The sequence below is a fragment of the Episyrphus balteatus genome, chromosome 3 (assembly GCF_945859705.1).
Source record: "Episyrphus balteatus chromosome 3, idEpiBalt1.1, whole genome shotgun sequence".
Lineage (NCBI taxonomy): Eukaryota > Metazoa > Arthropoda > Insecta > Diptera > Syrphidae > Episyrphus > Episyrphus balteatus.
The window spans coordinates 98593798-98620060 of record NC_079136.1 but is presented as its reverse complement, the minus strand read 5'-3'; the positions used below and the strand labels follow the sequence as shown (position 1 = coordinate 98620060).

Below are 26263 nucleotides of genomic sequence, written 5' to 3'. Positions count from 1 at the left end.
GTTAGATCCTAGCTTTGTGACACGATAATATCTTGATTACTTGGAGGCTAAGGCTTTCTGGTATTAGGTATAAGAGAGAAGCTGTATAGCTACCCGGTAACATGTACTTAGCTGATTAATAAGCTGCAGATAGAACATGGGCAGGTAATTTTGAAAAAGTCTTGTGAGGAATTTTATACTGAGGTTTTGGATAGATGGAGGTATAGATGTCGGGAATGTGGTATCGAAAGAAAAAAAGAAAAGGACCGTTAGATGGCCTGTTAACATGATTGCCAGTAGATAGGACATAGAATTGGCATTGAAGAATTTTGTGTTGAGAACAAAAATGGGGAAGTGATAAAGTTTTTGGGAATGATGAAGGGCAGACACGAAAGATGATTGGATTTCTAAAATGTTTGTATTGTAGGATGAAATAAAAAAAAAATTAAATTAGCAAATTTACAATTTGTTTCTAGAAATGATGCAACAATAGAAACAATCATTCATTCTTTTGTTATTCAAGTTTTGAGAGATATTAAAATATTAATTCATTAAATCCTCAATTAATTTATTCATTAAATCATTAAATTATTTTTTCATTATTTTTTAAGTTTATTAATTCATTAGTTCATCAATTCATTAATTCATTACTTAATTAATTAATTCGTTAATTCATTGATTCATTAAATCATTGATTCATTAATTCCTTAAATCATTAATTCATTAACCCTCTGTAGGCACACCTCTTTTTTGCGAATTAGGTTTATACTTTTTCATAGCGCTAGAACTTTTTTGGGTCTCACTATTTTATGGAGAATCATATATGAAATTGATGTAGAACTTTCCGAGGAATTCGAATATTGTAACCACAATTCCAAAAAATGTATTTTCTTTCTTATAAGGACACTTTTTTGTGACCACTTTTTATTCTTGTATTACCAAATTCGCACCCGTGTGCCGACAGAGGGTTAATTCATTAGATCATTAATTCATTGATTCATTAATTTATCAATTCATTAATTCATTGTTTCATTGATTCATTAATTTATCAATTCATTAATTTCTTAAAAGTATATTTTAGTTTCAAACATTTTTCCCAAACTGTAGGTATAAATAAATTTATTTTTTGCACTAAATACAAAAATACAAAGCCCATTGCGTCTTGTTGAATTATTATTTGTGATTGATAGGTTTTATTTATAATATGTCTTTCTTTATTGCATCACTAAAAATCATGTTTTTGAAATGTTTATTTATTTTACACTAAGCAAAACCAATATTTCAAACCGCAACTTTGTGTGGGAGATTACCGACTCGTCTCGTTTCATCTGATCTCATCTCCTCTGTTTAGATAAACGGCCAATTACTCTGGAAAAAAAGCTTCTGTGCGAGTATTTCACCTCCTTCACCTATAATTACTGTGGCAATTAATAACCAGACGAAATGTTTGAAACTTAAAGCATCGCACATACCTACTCTTTCCCCGAACGACCATAATCCGGACACGGAAACATATGTTTTTCTTTGAATTTTGTCTTGTTTTGTCTAATTGTTTGTGTATGGTGTTGAATTTTTTTCATTTTTTGTAGGTGGTTTTGAGGATTTGAGTACAGAGTCAACATTATATCTGTCGGCGCTGCGAAAAAAGTTGTACCTACTCCTTGCCAGTTGGCAAACGAAAATTACGTATGTTCATTTATGATTTTTTTCTTTATTTAATGGACAAGTTGGTCTACTTAAACAAGCAAAATTGTGTAAATCAACCAAATTTACATTATTGCTGTGCTTTAAAAAAAAGTATGTTTACATTGCAATTTCATTTTTAAATACTCCAGTACTGTATTTTTATTTTTGGTTGGAAAAAATAATGCTTACTTTTAGATCGAGTTTTATAAACTTTGTGTAGATAAATCTTTAAAAGCTTGTGAGAAATCGTTGTTTGTAAGGTGTAAGTCATACGAGGTATGTGTATTGTACAATTTACAGTCTTTTCAAGCTAAACAAACTTTAGTTGAATAAAATTGAGATAATTTTCAGATAAACTACAAACAAAGCATAAATAATTCCAACATACCTACGAATCACGAAACCAATTTTTGACTTACTGATGATCGAGTTAAAAAGTTTAAACGTGGTCTTTTAACAGGCTTCATTTAATTTTAAAAGTGAAATAGTATGATTTTGACAGCTACTTAATGGTCAGAAAAAAGTCAAGTTGTTTTACTATTTAGTCAGTAATTAAATTAGAGCAAACTAAGAGGGTCGCTGTGGTGTATGTGTAACCTTTTTTTTTAAATATAAAATCGTTATGTAATCCTTTTCATTTATTAAATTACAGTCGAGGCTAACAAAGTTGAAGCATATGAGAACTGACTTCTTAAACTTTTATTGGCCTCTATCTTTGCACTTGTCTGGCGCCCAAAACTTGAAGTGATAGTATAAGCAAAAAAATGTTCGATCTTTATCACTTTAGTATTATGTATTTTCATAAAAGCCATCATTTAAAATATTGTTGTGCCATTACTTTACTGCATTTACATGGCAGTCACTCTCAGCAGCACTAAAAAAAAAACGGCTTTGAAGATTTTAGAAAAATTTGCATCTTTGCTACATGTCTCCCCAAATTATTAGCGTTTTTATGTTCACACATAAAGTGCTAACCATCCAATTTTGTGCGAAGTTTATTTTGCTCATAATTTTCTATTGTGTTTTTTTATTGCGAAATTAAAATTTTTTTTACGTTCACAAAGAGAACAAAAAAACATACGGTAATACATACGTATAGAATAGAGGGCGAAAGAACAAAAAAAAAAAATTGGAACGAAGATTAACGACTCCTTGTAAATACTGATGTGTTTTTGAAACAGAGATTGCAATAAAATATTTTTTTATGAGTGCAAAGTCACAAGGGAAATCATTTTTGGTTTAATGAGACAGTTATAAGGAAGTTTTCTAGGTGATAAACATGAACGCCTTCTTGCGTTTATTTGCATAATTTTGTAAACATTTGCGGTTATTGTGATACATTTTGTGTTTTCTTCAGTTTTTTTACAGGAAATATTGATGGCACAAACAACTAAACGAATAAATTTTGTTAATTTCTTACGAAGTTCATTCCCTTTTATCCAATAGCAATATTTAAGACAATGAACTAATTAATGTAAACAAATAAACGTTGCAAAGAATTTTTAGTTTTCTTCTTGGAACCTAAGTATAGTTGATAATTTTGAAATTGCGGAAAAAATGTTCATCTTCCAAATGCGCTTGTTTCCAAACAACACTTTATGTGTGAAATTATTTGAACGTGATTGAGTAGATCATCGATAAGAAAAACTCATTCATCACTTTATCTCCATTATACAAAATGTTGCATATTATAGCCTCTTGCCATAAGTTAGACCAAAACAAAGTAAATCGACAATCGTATGCATCCGTTGAGTTCAATGATGAAAGTGTGTGTAAAATACTTTGTAGTCTTTAAATAAACGCATCCTCCTATAAAATTGTATAGTATTACGCTTTTTCAGCTTTTTTTTTTTGTATGAGTTACATTAACGGAAGGCAATGAAAGAGAGAGAGAAAAAAAAAGAAAAGTATAATTTTTAATAATATTATTGGTGATGTCTGATTTTGATGTGTTAAAAGATTTTTTTCTATGTAAAAAATGTTCATAATGTTTGTTGGTATTAAATGTCTTTAAAAAGAAATCATGCATAGAGGAATAATTAGGTCGATCTTTGACATTGCTCATGTTGATCATATTTCTCACTATCCCATCATCGATATTTATGTGACAGTTGTTGTTGGTATTGCGTCTGTCTGATAAGACGATATAGTAAATGTTCATGTTCATTAAGTTTTATTTTAAGAAATATGTTTGAGAAGACATTTAAATATGTGAAAAAAAGAAAGCTTATCCGAAGTATTTTGTATTGGGAAAAAGTATTGAAATTGAGTAAATAAAAAACAAAGACAAAAAGTATAAATATAAAAAATTCACATTTTAAAAGTGGAATATTAATTACACTGGTCTGCAAAATTTAACTTTTTTTTTCTCCTTCAAATAATTTTTTGATATTATGAAAGATTAGACTTTCCTGAATCTAAATCTGGTTTCAGAAAAATTCTATCAGGTACCATTTTTGTAAAAATGATTTTTGAAAAATGTGAGTAGTTTCTAAAAAATCACCCTTTTTGATTCATTTGAACTTGTATAAAATTAAAACCATTTGTCGCATTGAGCTCAAATTTGGAGGACTTATTCTTCATAATATCGTCGGTGAAACCAGAAAAGTGTGTAACTCCATTTTAGCAAATTTTATAGGAGAGCAAAAAAACAAAATCGTTTTGAAGGCATTTGTATGAGTTTTCATTTTCTAATTTGCTAATAAAATAAAAACTATGAACTTTAAGGGGATTATGAGTTTAAGGAACGGTAGATATTAGGTTTGTCTAACAGATGGCATTCAAATCTCATTTTCAGAAAATTTGGAGTTACACACTTTTCTGGTTTCACCGACGATATGACTTATCAATTAACACCAAATATGTTCTTTTACATTCATGTTTACTCATTTTTAAAAATACTGATTGACAAAAAAAGCAGACATTTCGAAATCCTTCACTTTTTAGTAAATCCTACATGAACAAAAGCACCTTAATTAAGGAAAATGTAAAATATCAATGCCCATTATATTTAAAAAGTCAAATATGTAAAGAAAACCAAAATAAAATACATTAAACAAAATTTTTACGTGTTTTGTAATTTTATATACTATTTTTCTATTTAGAAAAATCTTATTTGTAATAAACTATTCGATAAACTACCTTGTAAAGCTTCAGATTTGTTCCTCCTAGAAACAATAGTACACTTTTCCTTAAGTTTTTGATGTGGTGAGTTAGAATCCGAAGTCAAAAAAATTCTATCACGTCAGGATTTTAAGATATTCGCTTTAAAGTATCACAAAATCAAGAGCTGACCGAAATTTTTTGAGTTTGGATTCAAAATCAGCACACTAAAGTCCATTAGAAAAGTATACTTTTGTTCTAGGGAGAAAGATATATTAATTTTTAGAGATCAGTTTCTTTATGGTATGATATGCCAAACCTACTAAACTTACTTAAATTAAGATATCTTGGAGAAGAAAAGAGATATTGAGAAGATTGAAATTGAATTTGAAAGAAAAAAATAAGTTCTTTCATAAACCGTATCAATTTTAATTGAAAAAGATTACATTGTGCCAAAATATTTCTTCGAAAACAGCAACAAAATGGGTTTTTGAGATTTTCTAACGGGAATATCTAAAAAAAACGTGACGTGCTACGTCTAATCCGACTTCAGATTCGGAATCAGCATACAAAAATCCTTAAGAAAAGTATAGTTTTATTTAAAGGAGGATTTCCTTGCAGACCAGTGTTATGATAAAATCTATGTGTTTCACAAAACTTCTTCAAGGAATTTAAAATTTTGTTTTTAAAATCTGGCAATTTTCAAGCATATGAAGTCAGACCGTACACTGCACTGACGTTGTTTATTTGACGTTCAAGATTTGATCTACATTTGAACCTTCCTGTCCGAAAGCTAGAATGCTACGTGTCGATAAGTGCGTTACAGAAAAGAGGCTTACGACATTCACATAGTTGGATACGATTGATTTTTCTTGCAAGACAAAGAATTACTTTTTCGATCCCTTAAATTGGTATAAGCTTTTAAACTTCCTAACACCCCAAACCACAATCAAGTTGTTTGTTCCAATTAAAAAAAAATTAAAAAGTAGGTTTCTTCTATTCGATTCTACTTAAGTTTCAGTTTCTATTAACAACATTAACACCCTTTTTAAATTGGATCCTATAACTTTATACTATATCAATCCTGTATTAAATCCAATTTGTGGTTAATATCTTATTTATAAATGCAAAAAAAAACCTTTTGCTAATATTCTAACCACAAACAATTTTGGCCCATTTAAGTTCATTAGTTGTGCATCACCAAATTTATTTCAAAATCAAATATTGTAACTTGAAACATTTCAATATTCTCTTGATACATACAGATACTTCTATTTAGCAATAGAAACTTTTTTGTTTACGAAAAACGATTGTAAATATTTTAAACCACAATTTAGTTGTCTACTTTTTGGTTTACCAGTAAGGTACTTATTCAATATATTCAGTTAACACCACATTTATATGTATGAGAACGGCAATTGAAAAAGTGTTCCTTGCCTTGGTGATTTTTTCTTGACTTTTACAAACTGACAGTACCTAACTACTATTCAACAAAAAATGACGGTACATGTCAGCAGAAATAATAATAATTTATAACTGACAAAACAAACAGTAAACTTATAAATTTTCCATTCAATTGCAACGATATACGACAGCAACTTGATGAAATTTCTTTCGGTTTGAAATTCCACCTTATAGGCTCAATTCAACATATAACACACATTATGACCGATCACAATTGTGCCACCATTCACCATTTTCTATATAGCATCACTTATCATTATGTCTTATTAGATTTTGTCGAACATCGAAATACTAAGCCATAACAACTACTGGCTGACTTGTAAAGTCAACAAGAAACAAATTGGATTAACATGCACGCAACCGCCCACCTTCATCACCCAAACAACACAACATCCAACATTGCCACGGTACAAACTCTTGTTTGTTAAGATGTTGGATCTCTGTTAGCGATACAATTTCGGGGCAAAGATTTTATCATGATCATCCCAAGGAATGAACGGCTTGTTGCCGTTTGATGTCTTGTTATATACTCTTGAATGCCACTGCACGCGTCCTACTATAAAGTTAATGTGAGCTGTGGTGCAGGCATTGAAAAACTACTTGTTACTATACTGAGCTGTTGTATAGCTCTGTTATTTGCCTCCTGGTATCAAAGATTTTTATCATGAATTGTTACTTCGAACTTTCTCTCGAAACTTCTATTGTAAAGTGTATATACACTAGCTGGTGTTTCTCTGTGTATAGCTACCAATCTGAATTGTAACCCAAATTAATTGGTTAACGAAGTGTTTACTTAAGCTTTTAACGGAGGCACTTGCTAGGGATAATAATATGGCATTTGATTTTTTTTTTATTTTTAGTATTATTTTGATAATTTTGATTGAATAACAACTAAACAATACTTTTTTTTTTCTTTTTAGGTAAGTTTGCCATGGATTTTTATGCTTACATCAGAGCAGACTTTTAACTTATTGGGTATGAGTTATTATTTTCTGTCATTTGACAATATTAAATTTTACAGGTTTTACAAGATACTATCTTAGGTATCGTGTTAAAAGCATTTTTATACTATCAAAGTTTCTTTGGCTTTAAATGATCCTATAATCTTATATATAAAAATGAGTTCGTTTAGTGTGTGTGGCCGATAAACTCGCGTTAGGCTGGTCCGATTTTGGTAATTTTTTTTTTGTTTGGAAGGTATTAATATGTAGATGGTTTGTATCAAAAAAAAATAATACCTTTTCTCGCATCTTTACATAGCTGTCAATATGTACGAGTAAAAAACCACTCTCGCTTTTTAAAAATTTTAACTAAGCTTAATTTGTAAAGCTTTCAAAATAATTAAAAAAGTCTAATTTTGAGTGAAACAAATAATTATTCGTCTTGTGATATTAAATCCACATATGGACTGCACAAATAAAATGTATATCTCTGATTTTCATTGAGGACAAATAAGTAAAGCATTGGCACATCAATCAGAGTTATGGTTTGTATCTACATATTATATATATTTCTTTTGTGCGTTTGTTTGTGGCCCTACTCCTAAACGACTAGACAGATTTTTCTGATATTTTGTGTGAAATATATGTGAAAAGGTCCATCCGAAACAGGTTTTGTTTTATAATTGGACCCGGTAGGTGGCGCTGCTGTCAAGTTATAGGCAAATTCCATATTTGGGGTCGAATAACTGAACAGATTTTTGTGAAATTTTGTTTATTTGATAAGGTCTATCCATTACAGGTTTTGTTTCATAATTTGATCCGATAGGTGGCGCTGTTTTCAAGTTATAGGCAAATTCCATAGGTGGGGTCGAATGACTGGACAGATTTTTGTGAAATTTTGTGTTATGACAAGGTTCATTCGAGACAAGTTTTGTTTCATGATTGGACCCAGTAGTTGGCACTGTTGTCAAGTTTTAGGAAAATTGCATATTTTGAACGAGCGACTGGACAGTCGTTAGTGGCACTGTTGTCAAGTTCTAGAAAAATTACATTTTTTGATTTTTGTGAAACTTTTTGTGTTTGATACAATTTATTCGAAACATGTTTTGTTTCATAAATTGGACCCGGTAGGTGGCGCTGTTGCCGAAGTAGTTATAGACAAATTTCATATTTGGAGTCCGAAAGACTTGACAGATTTTTGTGAAAGTTCGTTTGTGTGATAAGTTCCATCCATGTTTTGTAAATTATAACTGTATGCGGTAGGGGACGCTGTTGTCAAATTATATATAGAAAAACTTGACGCTGTTGTCAAGTTATAGTTAAATTCCATATTTGGAGTCCGAACGGCTGTATAGACTTTTATGAAATTTTTTGCGTTTGATAAGGTTCATTCGAGACAGGCTTTGTTTCATAGTTGGACGAATGGACCTGGTACGTGGCGCTGCTGTCAAGTTATGAGCAAATTCAATATTTGGGGTTCAAAGAGCTCATATTCAAGGCTAATAAAAACAAACACGATTTAACTCTTTAAAATGTTATTTCCTCAATTAAAATTGTTTACCACTAAGCTATATCTCACAGTTGAAAATTGGTATGATAAACTGAAACTTAAAATTTGTTTAAGTTGTTTCAACTACCAATTTATTAATACAATTTCCGCATTAATTTAAAATGATTTAATCTCCTTAAGAAAATATTTTAATATTTAGACGTAAGTATAGAATTAAGACGGAATCTTTTCATTTTAAGTCGGTTTCTTTACAATTTAAAAAAAAATTGCTACTTTTTGAATTTCCTAAATAGCCAAAAAATATCATGATACAGTCAAATAAGGTGAAAAAAAGGAGTAAACTTCGGAATGAATGCTAATAGAATTATTTTTTGTTCAATACCTTCGGTTTGGCATTCTATAACATACCTCGCAAGTCGCGATTTTCAAGGTCAAAGCGCGAAATGGAGATTTTCAAAATAAGCAATAAAAGACAATGGTATTATATTCACATATGATACAATACTTCGAGGTATTTTTTAATGCTGATGCCAAAAAATCTAGACAAGATCAAGACAATCTGACGTCTCTGAAAAAAGTTATACCTGTTTTTCAATTGTCAACCCATATTATTATAACAGTTGCAAACTTACTACCGAAAAACCCTTAAAAGTTATGGTAGAGGGACAAAATTTTTCATGAAGGTTTTCATATCCATTATCATTAAGAATCAAAACAATGCAATGAAAAAAATGCTGATAGGCTAATTTTTTTGTTTGTATCTTTGTTTGGATATTCTATAACTTATGTCAAAAATCAGAAAAAATTTTTTTGTAATCAGCATTAAAAAATGCCTCGAAGTTATGTAATTCTTGAAATTCTAATTTTGAAAATCTCCATTTCGCGATTTAAGCTTGAAAATCGCGACTTGCAGACATGAGATTTTTTTAGACTTTTGAATGCCAAAACGAAGGTATTAAGCAAAAAAAATTCTATTAGCATTCATTCCGAAGTGAAACCCTTATTTGACTGGATTATCAAATTTTAGTAGCGATTGCAAGTGATTGAAAAGAGTTCGAGACACATAAGATTTTGTTTTTAAAAACATTTTTTTTACTATTTGACGCAAAAAACCCGTGCCAATAACAGAAAAAACAGTGGCATGCATACAACATACATATCGCCTGGGAAAGCAAAATTATTGTAACTCCATATAGGATCTGTTAAGGACATAATACCATTTTGCTTTCCGCTGAAGATTTATGTTGTTATACCTTGATAATATTATTAATGAAACTTCGTACACATTCCAATTAAAATTATAATAGATAGCTGTCAGACGAATGGTTTGCTTTTTTTAATACTTTATACAATTTTTTGTTTATGTTCCATATATCAAGTTGTGGCCCGATTTTTTTGTATTGGAAAAGGTTAACACATTACAAAGCCAAAAATTGAAAATAAATACAAAAAAATGCGGAACGAAGTCCGCCGGGTCAGCTAGTCTTTCTATAAAGAATATATTCCCATAGTATCTTATACAAGTGATATAGGAACAAAACGAAAAATACTCCAATAAACTTTCTTAACTTCTCGACTAGGAATTTTGCTTCTTTAAAGTTTTATAGATGCTATGTGCTTTTGTAAAGTTTTATAGAAGCTTTATAGAAGAAGTTGGATTTAATTTAAAGGGGCAATACATACGAAAAAAATTTGAATATGCTTTTAGGATGATTGTAACAAATCGATCCATTACATAAAAATCTCAGAAGAAATCTTGATAATTTCTTATATCAGTTATTACTCTTTTAACAGTTTAACTTTCTTTGAAAGGCTTTAAGGAGTTTTATAGGTGGTTTCAGTTCTCAAAATAGCCATCAAATTAGTTAAAATCTTATTATCTAGAAAGTTTTAAATATTCTTAAGCTTCTATTAAGCTCCTATTAAGTTTCTATAAAGCTTCTATAACTATTTCTCGCTTTTTTTCTTACTAAACAAATACAAAGTATACCATTAGTTATGTTCATTGAAAATACTAGCTATTTAACTTTAGATTGACCTTCTTGAATGTAAATTTTCAGATGTAATCAATAAATGCTCACTAGTCATGCCATTATTTCAGCTTAAGATCATTAATTTATTTCAAAAAAAAACTTGACAACTATACTACACTCGCGTACTGATGCTATTAAAGTGTTGTCAATTCATAGAAGCCAAACCTATAAACGCTTTCTTCCATAATAAACAATAATTTAAATTCGAATTGATGAATATTGCGTTTTTTTTCACATCCCCACAGTCTTGTATCTCAAGTTTTTCTATTAGATCCACCATATTTGGTCACCACCATCTTAATATATTACCCAGACCCCAGACGCATTATTGCAAGTACATTTTATATGAACACCTGCAAAAATTACCAAAGACACCCATTCAGAAAGCTATATAGGCATTATACAAAGGCATATAAGAAAAAATCGTGTTTCCTATAGGCAGGCATCACTTAACACTCTTGTTTAATTCAAGCGGATAATGAAATCGGGGCCAATATCAGACTAAAAGGCCGACATATAAATTTAATGCAGGATATAGTATACTTAAATTCCTTGTAACAACATGGACATTAAGACACGCTTAAAAAGGTAACCTTTAACTATTATGTTCTCAATGTCGTTATATTTTGAGTAAATACAAGGCTTACATCTTTCTTTCGATAGGTTTGCTTTTTATAAAGCTCTTTATAACTATTTTGCCATTGAACATTTTTCATTTAAGATTTTGTTTGTTGCTATTGCTCCCAAGAAGGTAATGAGAAAGGCCTATAACATGAGCTCCTTTCACATTGAATTTTTTGAGTAATGGTCGTCTGATGAGCTTTATGTCTTAGTTAAGTGCAAAAATTAAATGATTATAACTGTTTTTGGTTATTATTTAGTATAACGGTATGGAACTTTCATATTTTACAAACATTTTCAAATAAATTGAGACTGTGGTGTCATGATTTTCATAATGATGAAGAAATTTTGCCTGAAATGTGTGCATTTTGTGAATATTAATGCGTGACTCTTGTGAATTCAAATAAAGCATTCTATACCATTTTGATTTTATTTTATATTAATAAATTAATTTAAGACCATTTTAATATAAAGTTTGATAAAAAAATTGCATGTTTCATGGAATAAACTCAAAAAAAATTTCACAAAAATCGTTGGATTTTTTTCTGAGAAATCAAGTTTTGAATAAATTTAAGTGAGTGTTGCAGAAGACGATTTTACCAAAACCTATTTATACCTTTGCAGGTATATTTGAACACGGCTATAAGAAATTAACATCAGATAACCTACAGTTTCAGATGAAAAAACATTTTTTTGGTATTATAATTTCACCATAAAGCAAAAAAGCGGTCTTGCCGAGCCGAAACATAAAAATGTTGTTAGTTCATAACTTTTGCCTCTAGAGGGCGCTGTTACCATGAAATTACATAGCTTATAACCAGTGGCTCTATTATAATATTTTTTAACATTATGTAGGTACTTTACTTATGCATTTTTTGTTGTTTTCGAAACAGCCAGTTATTACCAAAATCAATAATAATTTTAAAACACCCTAATTTGAAGCTTCAAAAAAACACGTAACTTTACTATTATTTTCGTATGTTAAAAAATAGATAATTAATTTTTTGTCATATATGAAAATTAACTGACCACTAGAGAACAAAAAAAAAAAACAATATTAAAGAGGAAATAATTAAAAAAAAAAGTCATCCCGTTCTTTCGAACGTAGGCCCCGGCGAGATTCGAACTCACGATCTCCTGTTTACTAGACAGGCGCTTTAACCAACTAAGCCACGGCGCCAGTTGTCATCATTGTGTCTAATGATACACTAAAACCTTTATAACAAATATTATTCAGCTGCTCGTAATAATTTAAGAATTCATAGTGATTGAATGGAAGTGGGTGGCGTATGAGTATCTAATCTAATCACAAAAATGGAATCAATTTTTTAAATAAAAAAATTGAATTTCAGATTCTTTTTATTTTTTTTAATTCGAATTTTAGTATCTCTATAAAAAAAGGCGATTAAATAATATTTTTAGATTTGAATTAACATGAACAAATATTGAATATTTCTACCATTGATGGCATTTTAAATAAGGAGTTTCAATAGAATTGTTTTAATTTATCGAAGATTCTTCTTGTCCAAACCACGTGCAACTTATTTATTGTTTAAGTTTTTGTTAAGAAAATTAAAACTTAAAAAAAGCAATAAACGCCTTGAAATGTTTTTTCCATAAAAAAAAATAAAAAAAAAGCTATAAACATAAACAAACTACATGATGACGTCAAAACGTAATCAAATACGCGTGTTGAAAATAGTTTTTTATTGCCTAGTTTTCCGAAGAGAAATATAATGTTTGTAGGTATAACAGCACTTTATAATTAATTTTTTTAAAGTGTAAGAATGGAAATTAAATTTATGAGCCTGACATAATTTTTTATAGCGTCTATCAAACTTTTTTACTACAAAATTTATTGGAAATTAATGAACCCGAACAAGCAACAAATTGTAAAAAGTTTTGTTTTTAAATTGGCAAAGTTGATTTTGTTTTTATGAATGAAAAATGCTTTTGTGGAGGTTTCGAAAATATGTACATAATTTATACGTATCAAACATTAGTGTTGGTTCCTTTGATGTTTTAAATTGATAATTTTTTAGTAGGATTTGAAAGAAAAGTTTTGTGTATTATTGACCGTTCAAAACGAAATGGTGAGGCAGTTTGTTTTTTTTTTTTTAAGTAATTTATACGTTCAGACGAAGGTATTATCTTATGAGACCAAAATCACAAATCTACCTTTTGAAGGACGAAATTTACTCCTGAAAATTTCCTCATGTATAAAAAATATTGTATTAAAAAAGATGTATCGAAGTATAGTTTTGAAGGGCTTAAATCATCAAACACATTGACAACTTTGCGTTCTATACTGGAGTCCGAACACTTAGGATGTTCATTGGGCCATAAACCCATAACCATAAAATACCTACTCTACCAAAAGCCAGAATTACAGCATTTGATACAAACTAATGTATTTGTGGTTATTGTATTTATTATATCTTCATAATTGGCAATGGGGTTCCTGGAAGATTGTACAATATCAAAAACCACATTCCACTTCGTTTCAAACCCTTTATTACATAAGTTGAAATCTAAAGCTGCCCCTTACCTGTTAAGATTTATCAAGGATAATTACATATTAGATATTGATGGATAAAAATCAAATAAATTGTATATATCCTTTTAAATATACACTTGTTACTCAGTAAAATTTGTAAAAAAACACACAAAACATTTTCTCGCCTTTATCTATATCACACCTTTCATCTATATCTTCATACGAATTACCCTTTAATAAAAAGTAAAATCATACAGCATGAGTTTTTCTTTCTGAAAGACCGAAGAGCTTAATATGCTTAACCATGTATGTAGTTGCTATCTTATCTAATCCGAACATAATTTTTTCTAGACACTCACAGAAATATTTAAATCGAATACATCTACACATAATTTAAGTTGTGTTTTTTTTTTCTTCAAATAATATACTTTTCGATCTCTAAAATCTCCCGTAGATTATACGGTATTTCGAATAAAAATGATTTTTCCAATCGTCTTTTTGAGTTTGAAAATTTCCCATCAGAACACACACGGTGAATTCTTATGATCTTCTCTGTCGTTAAAAAGTGACTTAGATTCTTATCATCAAGAGTCAAGGTAGACATTTGATTGTCTTTTCAAAAGATACTCATCTTAAGTTTTAATATTATTTTATTCTGGTCTCTTAAATGCAAATGTAGGTCATATTGCGTGAAGAAATTAAACACACAAAAAGCCCACAAAATTCCATATAAATTCTTCAAATATTCCAACGAGTTATTAAGTTCTGATACATAATGTCGGAAAGTAAATTATTTTTTTTTATTTGATACAAATCTTTGCTCGGGTCTTTGCACCACTTCTCATCTCACATACGTATACGTGAAAAAAAAAAATACATAATTAACCAGCCACGATCATTTCATTATTATTTTTTTAATTTCCTCAACAAGGTGTCATAATCAAATTAATTGCAGATTTGTTGATCTCATCTGATTTTTTTTTTTATAATCTTTGAACATATCTTCAACTTGAAACAGGTGACGTTTCTTGATTTTAATGATAAAAAGAGAGTTTTTTCCGGTTTCTTCGTGAGTGAATTTATGTCTTAATTTTTCTTGGAAAAGAAGAACAAATAAATTTCTCCGCCAAGGAACCACAGCGTGGTTTAAAATGTGCGCACCTATATTAAAGATAGGTTCACCGTTATAATATCTCTCTTGTAACGTTAGTACATTGTGGTTAATTATTATATTTTCAAAAAGAATACAATTCAAAATTTTAATTAAATATGCTGCAAAAAAGGGTTAAGTAACTAGCTTAAGTAAAAAAGATGTAATTTTTCCAGTAAAACTATATCGAAATTATTGAACTCAAAATCTCGTTTGATGAGTTTCTAGTACACATTTGCAAAAAAGTTAGTCTTTTTACTAGAGTCTGTTCAGTCGCTAAAGAGACTTCTATGTTAAAATTCATAATAACCAAAACTTTTATGTGCTAAAATTAAAAACCATAAATTGTATTGAGTAGTAGGCTGAAATATACATCCCTTAAATTAATGAGAATCAACAAGAACGAACAATTTCATTAGGTATATGATTGTAAGTGTAGTATTTTTCTAAGTGTTATTATAGAAATTTATTTAAGTTTTGTTTATGATTTTTTACATTTGGGATTTGGTTAAAAACATTTCTTAAGCAATTTGAGCAATTTTACACAACCGAGAAGTGTGTCATTATTTTAAAGATGAGTTGTGCACTTTTCACGTAATTAAAACTGAAAGAAAACTTTGACCAGAACCGACAACGATGGACAATGGACAAAAAGTTAACGAAACAAAAAAAATTATAAAATAAAAGAATAAAGATCTCACATCACGAAGATGGTTCGTAAATCCTCTTAACAAGACATATGAGCAAGTGGTTTTTATTTTATCGAGGAAGTGAAAAAGACGATCTACGTTTTTTTTTATATTTCACCTTCCTTAAGCCTGCAGGCTCTGTGCGCAGATTATATGAATAAATCGTGATTTTTTTTTTTTTTTGTTCATTTCAACCGTGAGCTAAAAGACTTCTGTATTGTGTATATTTCGAGTTTAAACAAAATTTATAAACAAAAAAACATACGAAACATTTAGTACAAATATTGTGAGAGAATCAGGTGGATTGCATAATTTTACCAAATGAAAGTGGAAGGTTGTACCCAAGTATATTTATACACACCAAACAGGTAGCTCACTCTTCTTAATACTATAAGCAGCAAGATAATATAAAATAAGGAAGATCATTTCAGATGTAAAATGCATTTGTTTGTTTTCTCTCTCATATAAGCAAAAGCAACTTACTTGCAATGATTATTGTGTTAAAGTCAGGAAGATAGTTTCCATCTGTCAACTATAACTTGAAAATTAAGTCATTCAGAAGATGTAACCAGATCTCTATGAAGGGGAAATGTGTGAACATGATGGTTGAAGATTCCTTTAAGATGAGTAAAATGCAAAGTAGAGAAGCACATAAAATTTAGAGTCATAAAATTACGTTTAAGGTGTAGATGGAGAGCGTGTGGATGTAATTAAAAATTAAACACGATTGTCTTGTTTTTTGATTTTATCTTCATCCGTTTAGTTTAGCAGGTACTAAACTCTCCCTTGAAATCTCAAGATGGGAAATGGATCGGTAACCCAAAAGAAAAAGCTAACCTTTTCGCGGAGCATCTTGCGAATGTTTTTAAGCCATACCCAACAAACGCGGCTGAAAATAGCTTACAGTTAGTTGATAAGATAGATGAAAGTGAAATACCAATTGTAAGATTAAAAGAAATAAAAAGTATGTGTTTACATCAACTATCAAATAAAAAATCACCAGGTTACGATCTAATTACTGCTCAGGTTATGAAAGAAATGCCTTTGAAAGCCTTCATAAAACTCCAATATATAATAAATGCATGCCTTAAGCAACGGTATGTCCCACACCATTGGAAAATTGCTGAAGTTATTGTCATACCCAAGCAAGGTAAGCCACCTACAGAAGTGACGTCTTACAGACCAATATCGCTTATACCAATTATGGCAAAAGTTTTTGAAAAACTGCTTCTGAAGAGACTTAGCAAAATTATAGAAGAAAGAAGGTTAATCCCAAATCATCAGTTTGGCTTTAGAAATAAACATTCCACGATAGACCAAGTTCATAGAATAACTGATGTAATAGAAAAAGCATTAGAAGAAAAACAAGTATGTTCAGCTATTTTCTTAGATGTTGCTCAAGCCTTTGACAAGGTTTGGCATGAGGGACTTGAGTACAAACTGCAAAGGGATCTTCCCAGACAGTACTATGAAATATTAAAATCGTACATCTCAGACCGATTGTTTAGAGTAAGGTACGATCAAGAATATTCGGAATTGAAGAAAATAGAAGCCGGTGTACCACAAGGAAGTGTCCTAGGTCCTACCCTGTATTTACTATACACAAGGGATATCCCAGTTGGGAATCACACCATAATGGCTACTTTTGCAGATGATACCGCAATTTTGGTACCCGACAAATGTGTCTCTAGGGGAGCAGTAAAGCTGCAATATGCCGTCGACACAGTCAGAGATTGGACCGAAAAATGGCGTATCAAACTCAATGAAACAAAATCTTCACATATAAACTTTACAAATAAAAAGATAAACAATATTCCAATATTCATTAATAATCAAGCTGTACCTTACGCCAATACGGCCAAATACCTTGGAATGACTTTGGATGCAAAGCTAAAGTGGAAAGAGCACATCAAAAAGAAAAGAGAAGAACTAAACTTGAAATATAGAAAAATGTACTGGTTACTTGGTAACAACTCTGATTTATCAACCCAAAACAAAATAATGCTGTATAATCAAGTACTAAAGCCTGTTTGGACCTATGGTATCCAATTATGGGGCTGTACAAAGAAAACAAATACCGAAATCATCCAAAAATTCCAAAACAAAGTCCTTCGTGGAATAGTTAATGCACCTTGGTACATAAGAAATAGCGATCTACATCGTGACCTACAAATAGAAACGGTTACAGAAGTTGTTAAAAAATACGCTGTATCGCATAATCAGAGACTGCAAAGTCATACCAATTCTGAAATGGTGTCCGTCTTGAATACAAGAAACCATGTTCGGAGATTAAGAAGAACCAAGCCTCATGAGCTTATGGTCTAAAAAAACATGGGAAAGTATTAAAAGTTTAAACTTCCCCCAAAGTGATTTTACAAAGTTAAGAAAGAAAAATCTGATGTCGATCTCTCAAGATTGGTCCTGATAAAGAGGTGGTTTTAGTGGTTAAGAGTCCCACACTACTTGGTGTCGAATACTGCCAAGTGTCTTTTGAAGATTTCCTCCCGTCAAAAAAAAAAAAAAAAAAAAAAAAAAAATCCGTTTAGTTTATGGTATCAATATTCTTGAATATTTTAAACAGATGAGAAGATTTCAATTAAAAGTCCTAGACGAAGTTAACATAATTGTTGTCTTACTCGTTAATTTTATGATTTACAACCTTAGAAGGACTTGTTTCTGAGTTGTATATAATTAAGAGCTGATTTGTAATACATATTTATTTATCTCTCAAACTGATTTGTAAGAAAATCACTTTTTTAGAATTTTTATTGGGTCACTATGACGTATGCGTAACTTTTTTTTAATGCTCTTAGATGTTTAATATAATTTTTTACTGCCTTACGTTTTTTGATTTCCTTTGACTTAAACTATATTGATTCTAAGAACTATTTCACAAATTTTTAACTAGACAAAAACTAGAAACGAGCTTTAAAAAATTGAAGGGACAGCGATGAATATTTTTATCGTCTTGTTCGTTCCTATGAAATTAATTTGTTTTATTATTTTTTTGTTAATTTTCTTTGTGTAAAATTAGAATGTCCTTTTTTTTAAGTTTTATATCTTTTGAAATTTTCGATTTGAGTCCAATTTTTTTTTTTTGATTCACTGCTTGTTGTCCAGTTACTTGACTTTTAAAAAGTAGAAATATTTCTGTTATATTTCAGATTCTGAACAGGTAAATAATGTGTTTGTATCACACAAATCAATTTTAAAGAATTTCTGTGAGTTCACTATGACGTATACGTAACATTTTGTTCATATTTTTGTACTGGGTCCTACACAAAGAATTATTGCTATATAAATTAAATAAATTATTACAATAAAATAAAAAGAGCTGACAGAATTCAAATCTTCTTGAAATCTAACCGAACAACTTCTACAGCAATATTTGTACACAAATTGGCTTTTGATCAGTTCATAAAATGGAGAAATGGAAAAACTTGAAATTCAGTTGCATCTTAAAGTAGAGAAGGGGCGGTTGACGAGGTGGTAAATAGTGCTTTCTAAGAATTTATCCCCAAAACAAAAAACAAAAAAGAGGGACAAGAGGCATCTTTCTAATATTTTGCGGTTTCTTCAATGTCTTAATGAATTCAGCAAATACTTCAAGAATTTGCAAATTATAAAATTTATTGGATGCACTTTTCTAGTCTTTTCACTGACTGGCAAAGGTATTTGTTATCCACCTTGGCCTACTCTTAAAATAAATGTCATTCAATGTTTTTTTCCGCTGAAAACCTATTGCGATTTCTAGTTCTGAACAGACCAAGTGACAAAATTCATTCATCAAAATGTCATACATATGTATTTTTACAAGTTCAATTTTTAACAAATTACAAACTTGTCATTGCTCCCATTTCAAGAATCTATCTTTGCCATGGCTTCATACCAATTCACATCAAACTTAATAAGTAGTCTAAATTTTAGGTCACAAAATGACGCCTTTCCAAAAAACCGACACAAAATCATTATTCATAAGTTTTAAAACCAAAGATAAACCTAAATACGATATCTCTTATTCTTTACGCTTTCACAGAATCAAATCAACGCATAGAATGACTGCAGCTATTAATTTTATTACTAATTAATTAATGAAAGAAAAAAGAAGAAGAAAATTCCTCAAAATTAATTTTGTGTAAAGTTGTGGCCAAGAAAAATGCTTGTGTGTCCACAACGTGGGATAAATATAAATTAAACAAGCAATTAAAATAGCTCAAGAGACTTAATAGTTGCGGGTGCACTGATTTATGCTATCGTTGGGAATATTTAAACAAAATCGAAACACACTCAGTTGTGAGTTAGTAATATAATTTTTGTTTTATTTTATTTCTTTGAAATATCAATTTGACACATTTATCTATTTTTATAACACCAAACTTATTAGTCTTTGAAAGGTAGGTATAACAAAAATCAATTGGTATTTTTTTCCACATAGATATCGGACGGAATGAAAGTTTTTAAAATGAGAACTAGCTTGTAAAGTGGTTGTTAAAATTGTGAATCTTTAATTGGAAAAGCGTGTGGGAATTTATAAAGTGGGAAAAACATAATTCCCATTTTAGAAATAAATGACACTTAAGAAGCCATCGATCAAAATAAACATAAAGGTGACAATATTTGTTATTTATAATGCGTATTTGGCTTTAACGAGTTGATCTTTGTTTTGCTATCTTAACGTTTTTTTGACGCCCACGAGTTTAGACATATTATATCATTTGTTTAAGACACTAAATTTGAAGAGTTATTAGTTATCTGATATTACTTGAGATAACATTTTATGTTTAAAAAAAGTCGTGTTTGAAATTATGATTAAGTTTGTTGGCTAAAAGATAAAAAAGAAGTTTATTTAAGAGCACTTTTTTATTGCATTTTTTCTTGATAATGCTAGAATTAGGGATCTGTCTCTACTTTAGAATAGAGTTTCGGTTTAGGTAATGTGATTATTAGCCGCCTTATATGGAAATCTACCATAAACCTTTTTCAGAAAAATACACCTAACGCATGGTCACATTCGCGCAGTGTATTACTTTATGTTCAAATATTAAGAAATCATGTGTATTTTCTTATTTTAAGCAAAAACTGATCAATAGTTTCACAATGTATTTATTTTTCTTTGGTATTTGTCCAATTAATTCATAATTCATTTCAAATATCCCTTAGCTAGGCCTTATTACCCGCACCCAACTCTTTTGATTTTTCTTAATTAAACAAGCAAACGTTTCCATCTTCATTTCCAATGCTTAACATATTCCGATTACCATCATGGCCGAAGAAGTTTTTATTTTTCAAATTGCATAAACATAACAAACCCTTATAACGGTCAATTAATTAACAAAGGTTGAGGTCAATATACTCTCTTTATATTTATTGCTTTACAATAAGCAAACAAACATAACAAAAGTTTTGACACCTCTCAACTGCCATAAAAAAAAGTAAACAATTTCCTTGCACACGTTCAAAAGTAACTCTAACCGAAAGTCATAAACGTAACCAAAAACCTTTACATTCACAACATTATACCTACAATATCTCTATTCCATTATATAAGCGTTTAGCCTTACAACTCACTTGACACTTGAAGTGAAAAGTCAAAAACCAGTTGACAGAATGCAGAGCATATGAAGCATATCCGTTATGCATATCCAAAAAGATGATAACAACTTCATAATAAACTTATAATATAGAAATATCAACACTAAAGTAGACGCGTTCTATCATAATATCGAAATTATTTCAAAGCCCTCTCTCATAATATGAGTTAAGCCATCCCATAATATATTTTGTTGACCAAGCAATTAAAGTAGACACACATTGTGTGGCGGTAATCCACACTATAATAATTCTGTCTACAAACTTCATTATACAACACAGTACAGAAACAGATGTGTCAAAGGTTGACATTATGTTTACTCACTCGAAATGATCGCTTTAGAGTTCAAGAATGTTGGGTCATAAAAACATTGATGGTGGGCTTTGATAATTATACGTTAAGCTAAGCTCCTCTTTCTAATATAATTGACACAAGGTACAATCAAGCCGTATAATAAATAATAATACAAATTTTCTTGGAGGTCTTATAATTTGATGAATGGGACAATCGTAGGGCCTATTCTTTTTCCTAATCGATCGTCTTCGAAAAGGTATAGAATATGATTCATGTGAGGAGTAAAATATGCAAATGAGGTTATGAAAAATGACTAATGGAACCTAAGGCTATTATTAGAACATTGTTCCGTTAATGTTGGCTTACTTCATACTTCATTTCTCTTGTAAATTATATAAAAAAAGGTATCGATGTCAGCTCTTCGTTTTGAGAGGTTTTCCAACTTCCTGAAAGAAAAACCCTAAAGGCGTATTATAAAATACCAAAAGTCAAAGCTTCGCTGGTGGCATTTTGTCCCGATGACAGATGGCGGTGTAAACGTAAAAAAAAAGCTTAGTCATAGTTTTATTTGAGATCGTAATTGATAAAAATCTGCATAATAATTGTGGGTTTTTGGGAGCTCTTTTTCCATATCCATTTTTCAATTTTTAAAAATGCTGGTGCGGGTTAGGTTACTCTTGTTCCCATCAGCAAGAGAGATGAAAAATTCATGGAAAAATTACTAAATTCATAATGATTGGGTAGGCTCGGAGGCAAGAGAAAAGCTATGAATATGTGGTAAGTGAGATAAATGGGTCAGCAATATTTGAATGCGTTTTCAATGAAGTGGTCTGTCTATACAGTATACTTGAAGCGGAGGTCGTTGACAGAGGAAGTTGAGTGTTTTTTTTTTTTGTTGGCGAGACCATTTGATGGACGATGTGGCAGATCTTATTGGATTAAGTAATGATCGGTCTACAGTGAGATCGGATTGTAGAATGTTAATAAAGAGTAAGGGCTTTTTGGGTGGTATAATCTTTAAATTGCTGCGAGAATTAAGTTATAAGGGAATTAGGTTTTTGTCGGGATAGTTTGGATTTCACTTTTAAAATTTTCTGATGAAAAGATTTTTGATTTTTCAGTTTAAAAGAAACTCACTTTATCGTACAAATATGCTCATATCAATTTTATTTAATGCGTACCTAGTATAAAAGGTACCCCGTGACCACCACCACAGATGAAAACTATGTTGTGTCTCTGATGCAACTCTACCTAAGTCGAAAATTGTAATTAAAATCGTTTCAGTCGTTTTTGAAATAAATAAGAAAGAAATAAAAAAAAAGGAAAACAATTTTAAAGTACTTTTGGCAATTTTTTATCAAAATCTTGAAAAGATATTTATGGTTTTTCTATTTACTTTTCGTCATATTTTGGTTAAAGTTTCTTGGGAAAAATATTTAACCATCATAACATTTTATAAATATCATTGATAGAAAATTGCTTATAAATGGTCAAAGGTAGTTTAAAATTAATTTTGTTAACTTCGTTGATCTGTAACTTTTTTAATAACAATAATATCGAAAAATGTATCCCTTGATTAAAAAAACTGCTAGGTACCCCATAAAAAAATCCGAAACGATTTTGAAGATAGCACTGTTTCCAAACATTCACACTAAATGCACCAATATCTGTGTGGCATGAGCCACTAATTTCTTGGAATCAAAAAATACTGATTTCAAGATAATACAATTTTTGTTAAAACATGACGATTTTTTTATCAAGACCACAAAAAAATTCTTAAAATTCTCAAAAACTCAAAACAAAAGAAATGTTGTCACTCATTTTAAAGCTGAATTCAGAACAATAAACAACAAACTTTGACTTCCGGTTTTATTAGGATGTAACTCATTTAAACAATAACTGTACATTGTTTCACGAGCAAAGGGACAATCAAGAGTGATAATAACCTACAAATGAGAAATATTACTGCATGAGTTATGTAAGCATAAAATTAAGTTATTCCATAGAGTAAACAGACAATTTTGTAACGGTTCAACATTGCTTCCTTATTAAATCATTTTTACGACTTTCGGAAAGAAAGAAATTGCACATGAAGAACTTAAAAAATTAAAATATCTTCATTTTCCAGTAAAAATAATAATCCTTTCGACCTTTTACAAAAAATTAATGAAGCATTTCATTGCATATATGCTGACAAACAAACCTTTTAGCATACGTCAATGACTATATTTTTAAGCCCATAACCAAAATCAAAAATCCACAGCACGTATAATGCAAGAATCATTTCTTAAAGGCTCATAATTCACATTATCACATTATAAATATGCGCCTGACGGTCATATTTTTTAGTGTGCCACAATGCTACGTGAATGTGTTGTCCCCAGAAGCACTCATAAATATGCATTCTTTCCATCAATAAAAAAAACTCATTTCATTACATTTAAGTTATGGCTTTTTAGACAAGTCTCAAAATGGGAATATAAAGTTTAAGAAACAAGTTATCTATTGTAACTTAAGGGCACATTTACATTATGTTTTTTTCCTATTTTACTGCGATTCACCGCAAGATTGGAATAACTTTTTGAAAAAAGAAATAGAGTGTATCAACAGTGTCATATCGTTGGGAGACAGGTTTCAAATGCAAATATTCCAAACAAAAAAATAAACTTTCATTTTGTAAAGGAATATACACAAAAGCGTGTTAAGATAAACAAGATGAAGACGGAGGCCCTTTGATCAAGGTGCGTCTGCATGACAGCCTTCAGCTACACTATACACACCATGAGCAGCAGTTTGCTAGACCTGCTGCTGTGAGACAAAAATGTGTGACACACATCTGTTTATTCGAAACATTTCCATAAAATTAAAATAACCAAAAATGCTTGCTTTGATAATGGTGCATTTCATTTATACACAGCTTGATGAGTTGACGTTCATCTGACAGTTCTTTCACGCTGTCTTTTATGGAACTTCAACTCTTCAACTGTCAAACAAAGAAGAAAGGTATAAGATTGAGGTGAATTGACAATGCTTTCCACTGTTACATTGTCCACCTTTATTTATGTTTTTTAATTAATTTGCTTTTTCTTTAATACAAAAGTGTCACAACTCATTTTATTAATGCCAACAATTACTCAGTTATTGTATTGACTTAATTGAGTGCGCGCAATGAAATTTAACTACCGTTCTGTGTCCCATTTCAAAGAGCCACCGACTACTGGCCGGCCGGCCGGTAGGTACTACATGTCATTACCATTTTTATTGTTTGGCGTTTAGCTTCTTGTCATTTTTGTGTCGATTGAAAACTATGTATAGCTATGTATGTTGCTGATGCTGGTTATAAAGTTGTTATAACAAAACGCCTACATTTACTTTTTTTTAATGGTATTAAGACATTTTGTGTTTAAAGGCTTGATCAGACCAATTAATGTATGTATGGGAATGATTGACATTTTTTTTTTTTTGTTTCCTTTTTGTGTTTCTTGTTGAAAGGCGGTAACTTTTTTACAACCGTTAATGGGAAGTTGTTGTTTGAAAATGATCTTGCATGATAGATTTTAATTAAAATGGATGGATAATTAATTACTTTCCATAAAGATTTTTTCATTAGATTAGAGGAGGCATTTACTAAATGGTTTTAAGCAATTAGCCTTGTTTGACATTAGATTTTCTTTTTTTTTTCGTTTTTCTTTTTACTGTGAGTTGTCTTTGGTGACAGAAGATGAAAGAACTTAACTAATTATGAAATTAAGTTCATTATAAGATTTTTTTTTTAAATGACTTGAGTGGAATGCTATCTTTATATTTATTGATAAAATGTTACAGAAAGAATATTAAAGATCAAATATTTGCATTTGTTAAATGTTGGAATGTAAATTTATACATTTTGGAAAATATAGGGCATACCAACAAACATTAATTTATACATTAAAAGTTGCAAAATGCTACTCGTTCTTGATGGATCTTAAAATTTTAACTACACAATAAACCAACTTTACTTTTACATAGGTGTTAAAGCTTTTAAATATTTTATTGACTTGTGTACTGAAAACAATTAAATGGGCAATAAAATAAATGCAAAGAGGTCGTAAAAGTAAAAATGAAATGCACTTTCATTCTAGATTATTTGGAAATTTCAGTTTTCTATGTCAGAACAAGGTTATAGTTTTGTTTGCTTTTCTTCACACTTAATGTTATTATAAGACTTCAATAAATTCAGATATTTCGATAAAGAGTATAGAATAGTATGTATTTATGTTTTTTAAGATATCGCACTAAAGAAAATTGTAAAACAAGCATTTTGAGTAAGAATCTTTCTTTATTTTTTTTTTCAAAAATGTTCGCTTTTTAATACGATATGTATATAAATAAATTATGAGATAACAACTCTTTCACATTCCACTGAATGACTGAATTAAAAATGCAGATGCAACTCTCATGCTTATCAGCATGCATTCCGAAGTTGAATCCTCACTTCTCATTTAAAATAATTCCCACCAATTATGAAGACAATTTTATACCTTCATTTTGCAAAGTGGCTATTTTGTCTTTAGCTTAACACCTAGAAGGTATTATAAATATGCATTAACTTTTTTGGAGAACTCACAATAATATTTCATTAGTTAATTTAAATTTGTCTTAAAATTTCTTCGCAAACGTATATCAGATAACTCCAGTTAATTAAAATAAAATTGATGATTCTGGATT

General features: G+C 30.0%; 1 protein-coding gene, 1 long non-coding RNA gene and 1 other non-coding gene across 10 annotated transcripts in view; 1 reads left to right on the top strand and 2 right to left on the bottom strand.

The window, feature by feature from the left end:
• LOC129916955 (uncharacterized) overlaps nt 1–26263 on the bottom strand; it is a 90615-nt gene that overhangs the window by 6666 nt on the left and 57686 nt on the right. The gene's annotated exons all lie outside the window — the stretch shown is intronic.
• The window catches only part of LOC129916933 (probable serine/threonine-protein kinase DDB_G0282963), a 140738-nt gene that overhangs the window by 76050 nt on the left and 38425 nt on the right, over nt 1–26263 (top strand). The gene's annotated exons all lie outside the window — the stretch shown is intronic.
• Trnat-agu (transfer RNA threonine (anticodon AGU)) lies at nt 12443–12516 on the bottom strand. Its single transcript has one exon. It is a non-coding gene; the product is annotated as a tRNA-Thr (tRNA).